This window comes from Vanessa cardui, chromosome 8, assembly GCF_905220365.1.
Source record: "Vanessa cardui chromosome 8, ilVanCard2.1, whole genome shotgun sequence".
In the NCBI taxonomy this organism is placed as follows: domain Eukaryota; kingdom Metazoa; phylum Arthropoda; class Insecta; order Lepidoptera; family Nymphalidae; genus Vanessa; species Vanessa cardui.
In genome coordinates, this window is record NC_061130.1 from 2,217,998 (window position 1) to 2,230,101 (window position 12,104).

Consider the following 12,104-nt stretch of genomic DNA (forward strand, 5'->3'; position numbering starts at 1 on the left):
GCTTGCCTGGGTTTGAACACGCAATCATCGGTTAAGATGCACGAGTTCTAACCACTGGACCATCTCAGCTGTATATAATTGTTGTAGGACAAGGAGTTTTTAAAGATCTCTTTGTGCTCATAATTTTTGAAATGATTTTTCCAACTGTTGAAAATATATCTCGAAGAAAATATACGAACCTAATAGGCCTGGCTCTAACTGATGTGATTTAACATTCAATCGAATAATATAAACGAAATGTAGACGATGGACTCATAGACAATATTTAATATTTTAAAAATCGAACGGTTTGTTTTTTAAATAACTCTAGCTACTTCAAATATTTACATTACAATTTTCGACTTGGGAACTCGTTCACTCATGTTTTAGAGAGGTTTCAGGCTAACCATAATTTACTTACTGAATTAAACCATATTAATTACATAGTTGATGTCAATCAAGAACAATTAAATTTTTTATATATCTTTGGAATTCAGCAAATATTACTACCACGCTTTTTATAATTAATATAATCTTATATTGAGTATTGTGCCTTATACAATTCCTTTTTTTGACACAAGATTATGTATCAACAGGCCAAGTTATAAATAACTGTGGTATCTTGTTATAGAAACGCAACCCATCCCAGGAAGGGCGTATTAACTTAGCTAAGTTGGAAACTAATATTATTAGTTTATCTTTGATCCTCGTGCCTATGGTCCGTTATTAAGGTACTAAAATAAGCGTTTATTAAAATTTGAAGTAAATTATAGACGTATTTATTTATATATAACGTTTTATGTATTCGTTTTCAAGAGCTACTTTATTCCGTTTTAGAGGTTTATCGTCAGGTATTATTCATGAAAATGTCTTAGTGTAGCCAAGCTTATGATCTTTCTTGTCCATACCACTTGATCACGACGACCTCCGTGGTCGAGTGGTGTGTATACCGGTTTTCATGGGTACGCTACTCCAAGGCTCCCGGGTTCGATTCCCGGCTGAGTCATTGTAGATTATCATTACTTTTCTATATTGTCTTGGGTCTGGGTGTTTGTGGTACCGTCGTTACTTCTGATTTTCCATAACACAAGTGCTTTAGCTACTTAAATTGGGATCAGAGTAATGTATGATGTGATGCTGTCTCATATTTAATTATCTTGAACACGCTTGCTTGGTTGCTTCTTCATACAAATTTTCAACATATTTGGTTCACAAATGAATCCGTGAAAGACCGACAGACACACAGAGTTACTTTCGCATGTATAATATTAGTATACATGTATTATGACTGTTATAAATAATAGTAAAGATTAATATAAGTTGATTATTTTAAAATCAAGCACGCAGGTGTGGATAAATCACCGGTTCTTACCGGTATCAGTAGATTTCGCAGCGCTGAGTCAGTTGAACTCCACACCTGAAAGTCTGCTCACTAAGTCATTAACCTATAATTAATAACCTTTTACAAATCCAAACTCAGTTTGATTAGATATAAATATTTTTATTTTAACGCAATAGGTTCAATCGGCACAATTATTCAAGTTGTACAATCAATCATCCTTAATTTTTAAAATAACCCCACTAAGCCGGAATTCTGACCAGCGACCGACCTTCTTTTTGTTTTCCCTTCTTTTTCTGGCTCCTATCACATTACAATTTTTCCACTCTGGATTTCACGGAGTTCCTTTTCGCATCTAACATTAATTAACAACCAATCATTATTGGTAATTTATGCTAGAGCTGAGATGGCCCAGTGCTTAGAAGGCGTACATAGGTCTAATTTCATCGAAATTCTGATATATGTGCATTCCACCAACCCACATTGGAACAGCATGGAATATGTTCCAAATCCTCTCCTTAGTGGGAGAGGAGGCCTTAGGAAATTCAAAGGCTGTTACTCCATAACAAAAATGCCAAAGCTGAAATTCTTTCTTGGTCCATTAAATTTCTTAAATAATTTTAATTGCTCCGCGAGGCCGTGGGCGGTGTGGGCAACCGCCCACGGCCTCGCCGCCTCTGCAGTCGTCCCGATGCAACAGTGTTACCATCTCTAAATCACAATAACATAAATATAAATCACCATAATCCTTTATTCATAAATGTCAATATAATAATCACATATTTTCTCAGAAATTGTCAAGATTTATTATGTAAAAAATTGAAATAAAAAATGAAATTAATTACAAATTCATATAAGCAACAAGTTATGTAAATTGTAATATTAAATTAATGTGTCATATATTAAAGTAAAAGTTGCCAGTTAATAAATTAAGAGAAGCTATTCAACAAACCAGGCGTCTCTCAGTCTGGCAGTTCAGATAACCTCGAGTGCCACTTGACGTGTATTAATCTTTACTAACGATATAGGAATAACTTGTGTTGCCGGTTAATAATTATATAATATATTAAGACAATTTACTATACCGTCCGATTCAAATAAAGAACGGACGAAAAATTTACTTAAATTGACGTGAGACTGGCTGGTGAAGGATACTATTTAATTTAGATTTTTTTTAATACGTAACGATGTTCTTTTTTTAAATAAGTATTTTGATAGATCGGACATTAATGTGTATGTGAGTTTTCATGTTTTCCCTCTTATAATTCGTCGCTGTAGATTTCCAAAATAGAATTAATAAAATTCACACAGTTGTTTTATCTGAAATTGGACCAGCTCTACTTGTTGGTAAAGTTTTGTGGAAGCCTATTTGGCTAGATACTCCTCACTCAGCAAATATCAATACCTAGTATTTTTGAATACTAGACTGAAGTATGTATGAGCCAGCAGAAATGGCATAACAGTTGAGGTTGCAGATGTCTTATATCGATACGATCATGCAGCCTCTCCCTCTCAGTCTTTTGAATTGAGAATAATCCCACATAATTGAGTTCATGCTACTAACAGATCAATATTTTAATTTTAATGTAAATCAAACAATAAATACTAATAATTATAACATGCAATTAAGAAATGTCAGTAATCAAAAATTAAATATTCCTAAATACAATAATAACTACGGCAAGCGAGTGTTGGAATATGTTATTCCTACTCTAATTAATAAAATCCCTATTGATATAAAAAAACAATTAAACATAAAAAATTATAAAAACAAATTAAAAAAATTCTATTTGGAACATGCTGTATAGTGTAGCTATTCAAATTGTAAATTCCTGGAACTAGTTCAGTGCGCGAGCGTCGACTATGACTACAAAGCTATTATTTTGGTTCTACCCTCAATTATTTATTTCTGTTACACTTATTATTTTTACTCATACTCATTGTTAATTCGTTATCATTTTAATATGTTGATATCGTCGTTTGAATCCGTGGTGCGCAGGAAAACCGACTGCGGTTTTTGTTGTACCGTTTTGTGTATTATTAATGTATTGTTCTTTTGGTTTAATAAATAATAAATAAATAATACTGGGTTATGTGGGATTATTCTGCCGCACGGGCCCTGTATACCTTCAACTACGTAAAATTATTTTTTATTATTTTTTTATACGTCTAAGTAACTAGTATTCTCTCGGGATGATTATACACGATAATCAGCCCTCTAATGGAAGAAAGTAGGTTATATTCTTCCTGGAAGTTCAAGTTTGCTTCACACAAAAAATCATCAAATTTGGTTCAGTGGTTTGGTAGTGAAAGACCGACTGACAGACAGACACGTTTACTTTCACATTTATTATATTAGTATAGAAGTATAGATTAGGCTTGACATACAACTTAGTACATCAAATAGAACTTCATGATTCTTTCGTTAAATTTAAAGGTAAAGTATGAAATCGTCCAAACACGCAAACTGCTTCAGTACACGATCGTCCATAGATACATGTCCGGAGATAAGAATGATGTACATTACTTTATTTTTAGCTGACTTCAAAATTAGGTTATCGATTCGGATTCATTTGCTTCTTTTTTTTTATTGAACTCTTTATAATTGGTGGCAGGCTGTTTTTTTTTAATAGGCACTGATACGTTTGAGCAATTTGATTAGAAACCACAACGAAGGTTGAGGTTGTATATGGCATCTAAATATACAAATTACGTGCCATATCCAACCTCAACCTCCTTTCCGATCTTGTTTGAATTGCAGTCCCATAGGATTATGGTAAGGAATACATAAGAGAGTTCACCGTTGTTTTCACACGCACTTGTGCAATTTTATATATTCTGTGCACTTGCTTTTTTAGAATGGCTGACATGATGAAAAATGGTCAGGCAGATATTATAACAAGGTATTCATTAATATGTTTTAAAAATTACTTCAAAATTTAACTTTTGAATGAATGAATTATACTCTATTGCACACCACAAACAAAAAACAAAAAAAAAGAAAGTAACACAAAATTAATAAAATACAAAAAAAAGAAGTACATTAAAAGTGTTGTACAACGGGTGGACTTATGGCTTATTAGCCATTTCTTCTAGACAACCCAATTACAAGCTCCTAATACGGGCCACAAAAAAATACAATTCGGCAAAATGAATACGTTTTCTTGTCATCAAATTAAATTAAATTTTAAACCTCATTCATTCCCGCAAAAACGCTGTCTGTCATTTTGATGACGTCACATTGATAACGAATATACATTATAGTTATTATTACTTATTAATATTGGATACTATGCCAGACAAAGCTTGAACAAATCTATGCAGATTTGAGCTCGTATAAAAATTGATTCGTTACACTGATTACGATTTATGCAAATTAGAGTAATGTTTCTGGTACGATATAGAATGCTGTGCCATTTGCATTTTACAGTCATAATTACCTCCTGATCAGACATAATATGGTCACATATTAATGACGTTTTATATTACACAAGTGTGTGTGTTTTAACACACATGTACATATATAGACTTACAGTCCAAAAATACGGCTGTGACGTGACTGGAAAAATTGAAGATTAAATGCTTAGATGGGGGTATTGAATTCCACTGATAATTGCTGAACAGATCTTCTGAATATTTTTTATGGGCCAAATTCGAATAGAAACTCGCGACCTCGAGATCTACAGCTGTATAAACTTCACATCTTAAAGTAGACCAGAGCAGTTAAAGTAAATCTGACGAAACCCTATATTTAACCGAAGTTTATTTTTATATTTCGTTTTGACATTGTAGATTTATTGTTTATTCTATATGATTCGAAATTTAAATTTGACATTTGACAAATTTAGTATACCAGTTTTAGAAAAATTCCGGTTTTTTGTGTCATTCGAGAATATTTGACACATTATGAAGATATGAAAGCTGGTTTCGACAGATTCGACATGCTGAGACACGACTACGAAGTAGTTGACTCTTTGTCTTATTTTTTCACATTTCTTTGCAAGACCAAGAAAACAATTGCACGATTTTATCGGTTTCTAATTGGAAACATTACTTCTTGCTAACACTTAATAAATAACTCTACATATATATTTTATTATAGACTTCGCTTATATCTAAATTCCAATTTAAATCAGTCGGTACTTATGCTAAAAAATATCAAAATATTCTTTATTCAAGTAGGCTTTTAGAAGCAATTTTGAATGGTCATTTAACAACGATATGAAGTGAAGCCAGCACCGGTTCGGAAAGTAGATTCTACCGAGAATATGGTAAGTGGACCAAACTGTTCATTGTCATTGACATTGTCATATTACATCCATCAACTATCCTTTACATTGCCAATGCGCCACCAACCTTGGGTAGTAAGTTATTTCTTTGTGTGACTCTGACTCACTAACCCTTCATACCGGAACACAGAAACATTTAGTAACTGTTCGGTGGTTTAATATATGTAAATAAACGATTCCTTGCTATTTCTTGAAAGATATCGCGAATATATACAAAAAAAAAACATTGGAAGTCGGTAGTCGGAGCTAGTTATTAATACAATGGATAAAACAAATGAAAACATTGGATTTGTTTGAAAGAAACAAGCAATGTACGATGCTTATATCGCGAATAAATATTCTTGATACTTTTTCTCGGAAAAATTCATATTAAATATTCAATTAATCGTATCTTCACAGACACGGGTACCAATTCGAATTGAGACCTATCTCTTAATATTAAATTAGTATGTATAATAGTATAATATCTTATATAGTCAAGAGACCGAAATTCAATTTCGAAACAAAGAAACTACCTACCTACTTAATTCACTGACGAGTCGCTATGACACATTGCCGCAAGATAATGCAAATTGAAATATGCAAATGTATTAATTAAATCATTAGGAAAAAACTCGATTTTATAGTGTCACAATGATCATGTCTTAAATTTAGGTTATTTATTTATTGGTTTATAAAATTATACTGTACTCTTTAAATAGGTTAATACTCTATGCTAAAGTTATTCTATGTCTGCAGCGCAGTGTGTGCGAGTGAGAGGTCTACGTTAGAGGGGTAGAGAAAGCATGACCGAAATCGATGTTAGAATGAAATGGCATGATGTTCGCTGTCTCCCTCTTTGCCAGTGCATGTGTACTCGGTGCACTAAAGCTTATCAATCGGTCGCGTATTTTGCATTCACGTAACGTAATTGTTTTTAGAGGAAGTGCGTATAATACATTATTATTTATCATTATTGATATCAAATTTCTTTTTAAATCTCAATATCACTTAATAATTAAATTAAGATATACATATATTACGCTACTTTGTAACTATCGATTTAATTACGTACTTGTAATTTCATTTTATTTTATTCATATTTAAAAAGCAACATATTATGAAATGCACAACAAGTACTAACCTGTAACTTATTAATATTGAAATATTTAATTATATTTTCAAGCATGTGTTGTTTTTGATTCATTTATGTTTTTATTTAAACATTCTATTATCATGTTTGTAAATTATAAAAAATAACACATTGTTATTATTTATTCGCGATTGTGTTAAAATACTGAATGATTCACACCGTTTGAATCTGAAAGCAAAATCCGCAAACATATGTAATCATGTTAATGATAAATTATAGAGGAATTTCTTCCGACATTTCTGTGAAGTGGAAAAAATAGATTACATGCAGGTTGTAGGTTTTCCCTATTCCAACACGTTCTATGAGCTGATGGCATAAATAAAAAAATACATTTATATATGTAAATATAAATTTACATTTAGTTATTTACAGAGTCTGTTATTATCCAATTTTTCTTCAATAATAACTCTTTGGCCAGTAATGCTTGTTCCATTGATTTTGTGATAATGTATGGCGGCTCTACTCTATAAATGTTTACGTACAATTTTGATATTATGGCTCAAAAAAGGTATAAAAACTTGTTACGTCAAATTAAAAAAAATAAAATCGATCTACGATCGCGAAGTTTAAGCTTCATAAACATTAAACAGCTGTCTCGATTCGGGCGTGATCGTCTTTGTCCGGAGCCAGGGACTAAGAGCATACATAGCTACACAAAACATCTACTAGCTCTATAGAGTACAGACGGTATTCGAGTACGTTGGCAGTTCTCGACTCTCGCACCACGGCCCGGCAGTCAGACAGACCGTTCACCGTTGTTCAATCAGTAGAATACAAATTCTTGACAAGAGTGGTTGCGTCGCCCGTCCGTGGAATAACAATAAAATTTGTCCAGAGCTTCCAGTGTATTATTTTTTTTTGTACTCATTGAAATAAAGTGTGTCAAGTTGTGCTAGTGATTTATATCAGTTCAATTGGATTTGTGATCGAGTCAGGTAATATTTAATTTCGTTTTATACGTATTTTTAATTTTAGGTGCGACTGAAAATGAAGGAATATTTACATAGTCGTGTCAAAATTGTGTATATTTTCGTTCGACGTTCGTTTTTCACACAAAATTTATGGGACGGTTTTTTTTCATTGATTTATTTCAACATTTTCAGTGTCTTTAGCCATATTTATTGATTTTTCATCGTAATATTATTCATTTCATTGTTTTCATTGTTAGCGAAAATGTATAAATGTATTGTTTCTTATATTTTAATTGATGTTTAGTGATGAAGATAACGCCGCAGTTTTAGACTGCACTGGTAATACTGTCATTTTAAGTCTGTGGCACAACGTTTGTAAAGTTGAATTAATAGGTAAAAAATCATGTATCAAGAATATGACAAATGCATGTAATTCACATATGAACCATTTAAGCATCGCAATTAAATTCATAACTTGATAATTAGTCGTCGAATTTTTTTATTACCATTAATCATGTATAATGATTTGCTGATTTTCATTCACATTTATAACACATTTGATTTGATTTATGAGAATAAAAAATACATATATAATAATAAGTCTGTATATCACAAAGGCTCGCTTGCTGCAATAACTGGTTTGGTTTTTATAAGGACTAAGTTCAATCTCGTATATTATGTAGGTACGTTAGATATTTTTTGTTCATATATTTATAAAGATTATCGCAAAACGTTTTCTGAGAATGTATGTTATATTACATGACCAAATAAAATCAAATATTTTTAATTCAAACTAAATTGTATAGTTCAAATTTTTTATATATTTATACGAAGTAAGTGAATTATGAATTAAATATTAATGTAACACGAGTTAATAGATCGTTTTGTTCTACGTTATATACAAAAGTAGTGCATATAGCTGTATTATTTACCTACCTCAACATATTAAATAATATCATGCTTCTTCGGTAGAAATGAAACTGGTACCAAAATATAACTCGATGTTTTTTAACAGTTTTTTTTTATGTATATATTTGACTACCTCGCTGCTCTATCGAATTATAAGTGAGAAAATATTGTATCACTTTGGGCTCCTAAATCGTGTATAATATCGTGGTCAAATAATTCGTTTTGATTGTTCCTCGTGTTCGATTTATTCGATTATATGATATTATTTCCATTCCAACAACCCACTATCGTCTAATATTCAATTCTTCTAAACCTTTGGGAGGAATTTAGTGTTTTCCATAAGTGTGTGTTCTCCATGATTTTGTCTTATTTTAAACAAGTTCTTAAAATGAATATTTCCCGAATTGTATAAGGACAACGTTCTTCAAAAGGTATCTTTTATCGGTTTTATTATTCTCTATATCGCCTTAAGCAACGCCTTAAGCGACTTAGGAAATACGTTTAAGGGATTCCACTTATTTTGTAATAAATATTCCATGATTGTAAACATATTGTTCCTTACGACATTTTTAAAACGGTGACAATGACATTTTTTCAAGTTATAATGCCAGGTTGAAAATTATATAGGTTAACAATTAAGTATATTGATCCAATATTATATAGATATAATTTACTTGGTGGTAGAGCTTTGTGCAAGCCCATCTGGGTACCACCCACTCATCAGTTATTCTACCGCCAAACAACAGTACGCAGTATTGTTGTTTTCCAATTTGAAGGGTGAGTGAGCCAGTGTAACTACAGGCACAAGGTACATAACATCTTAGTTCCCAAGGTTAGTGGTGCATTGACGATGTAAGGAAAAGTTTATATTTCTTAGCGTCATTGTCAATCGGTGATGGTGATCACATACCATCAGGTGGCCCAAATGCTCGTACGCCAACCTATTCCCTAAAGAAAAACTGTTTGAAAATCTTTCAACATTGACAATAATTTCCAACATTGTGATATTCACGTAATTTTTAAAGACATTTTATCGTAATTTTAAAACAAATGAAGACGAAGCTGTATACATAACCTCACAAATTGAAAGTATAGCATTATTTGATTATTTAGGTACACCTTTCATATATTAAACTAGTTCACGTACAAGCTGTTACGATGACGAAATACCGCAGACAATAGCGCCGATATTGTTGTACACAAACTGTAGATTAATCTGTAAGCAATAAATTGCTATCTCTTTCCACGTTGATGTAAACAGAGACGGAAATTTTAGATCTGTGCCATAGCTTAGAGAATGTACAAATGAATAAGATTCAATTTTTCAAGCTTCTATATCAAGAATTATAAATTTCGTTACTGTTGAATTGAGGCTCAATAACTTTCGGCTTAGAATAATGGAAGTAACACACTCCTGCACTTGGCGTAACACTTCTAGAAGTTAGCTTGCCCATCTCCATTCGATTATTGGAGTCGGAGAATAATGAAAACAGAGTCTACTTATGTTTGCACACATTTCTTTAAAATGACATCTTAGAGCAGTAGCTATTCCTTGAGACATGCCAAGGGTCTATTATAAAACCATCCTCCGTCGTTGTTGACATGGATTCTCTGAAACGAGCTGCTTCTTCTGAATCTGCATTATAAGTTGTATTATAAGTGATAGAGTCCTGACATTATCTACATTGATACGGAAATCCTTTATAAAGATCTTCGACGGATTTAGGACCCCTTGAACGGTCTGAATGATATTGGACCAGACGATTTATAATCCTATCATCACTACTATGGATCACTTTTTGAATTTGAAATCCAGAATATTTTTAGTATTATTAATATTACCTACATCACCAGTGTTCCTAACTCATCTTCACTGTCTTGGTATAAAAAACGAAGTTCGTCACGTGACGCAACATTGTAACCAGTAATAAATATCCTATACAAAAGATTAAGGGTTCCGAATTCCATCATAAATTACTATCAATTTTATGTACTATATGACCTTTTTACGCATCGTCTATAAATTGCATTAAGTATAGGTCACGTGACAACATTCCAAGCGCTATCAATTAATATTTATCATCTGATCTATGAATAGGAATACGTAATCATATCTATGATATAATAGATATAAAACGAATCTTATCAATGTGTCGTTTTAACATACGTAATTGAGTTATAATTAATCTAAATGCTTCATTCCCAGCCTCTCTGTATCAGTTTTAAAATAATACAATAAAAAACTTTTAAAGTTTTTTTTTCATAAAATTTTGGCTGTTGATTGTTTAAGAGTTTCTTCATACTGGACCCAATTCTAGGCGTAGAATTGGAGAATGCTTATCATAAAAGTGTCATCGGAACTTAAATAATAGAAACATTAGAAACTATATTGAATAAGAGTTACTACTAATTCAGCTAGAAAGATTTCGTCTAAGGAAGTTAACAAAAAATAAAACACAAATAAAATCTAGTGATAAATCTCATCCCTCTCGGATGGCGTCTATCTACATCCTTGGTGCTCTTTGAAAATTCAACAAATACAGTAATCTGTAAAATCAGGTTAAATGCTTAAAAGGTCGTGTACATTTGAATATGTTATGAGCTTCTCGTGAATTTTCTTTGTAAACACCGTATTAGTCACACCGTTTGACGTAATTGTGACATAGATTCCATTGTCTCTAAAATTCTTTTTATTAACGTAAAGAACAGTTGAAGGCGTTAGGGAGGCTTTATTATGAGCATTTCGATACCATAAAAGAACGGTTTCGTAACGTCAATGATATGTATATAATATGATATACGATAATAGTTTCTGTTTAATATTTGATATTGATAAGCTTTTACGCTACTAGAATTTTTGCCGTTTCGTGTTAGTTGATAAAAAATTTAACAACCGAGTATGCTTTATACAATTACATACATATTTTCTTCTTGCTTAAATCAACATGTATGTTTTGGTTTTAATAGTCTATAGTAGATATATATTATGTGTAATCCAAATCTACGACATTTTCGGTGGCAAATTTCAGAATAATCAGTTGAGATTTTTGTGAAGCGATTAATAACAAATAATTTACACTATTTATATTTATTATAATCTATTACTATCTATTATTAGTTTTTATATTTATGTCTAGAAAATTTATAATTATATTATCAGTAAAACATGAATAAATCTTGTATCTTCAGTATCCACCATTAAATTAATTGGATGATACCAATTTTTTATGTCATCTGAATTGTAAAAGATACCTGCAAAATAAACTTTAGATTTCGGGGCCTTATAATCCTACCTAGACTAACAAGACATTTAGCATAATATATTATTGTCTTAGAGGCTATTCATATCATAAATAAAACTATAGTACGAATGGCGATTGGCAGAGGCGACAGCAAGAAATACCAGTCATACCGAGCTAAAGTCTGCACGTGTTACTTGTATGCAACACACGCCAATAGGCATGAAATGAACACTTCTGTTCTTTGAGAGGCATTTGCTAATTCGGCTCTAAGTAACTCGCATTTGACACGTAAGCGTTAAATAC

General features: G+C 31.8%; 1 protein-coding gene across 1 annotated transcript in view; it reads left to right on the forward strand.

Moving 5' to 3' along the window:
* Positions 1–7,401: 7,401 nt before the first annotated feature.
* LOC124531677 (ATP-binding cassette sub-family G member 4) overlaps positions 7,402–12,104 on the forward strand; it is a 50,855-nt gene continuing 46,152 nt past the window's right edge. The window contains exon 1 of the mRNA XM_047106171.1: positions 7,402–7,674. The gene's annotated coding sequence lies outside the window, so the exon portion shown is untranslated. The remainder of the gene's footprint in view (positions 7,675–12,104) is intronic.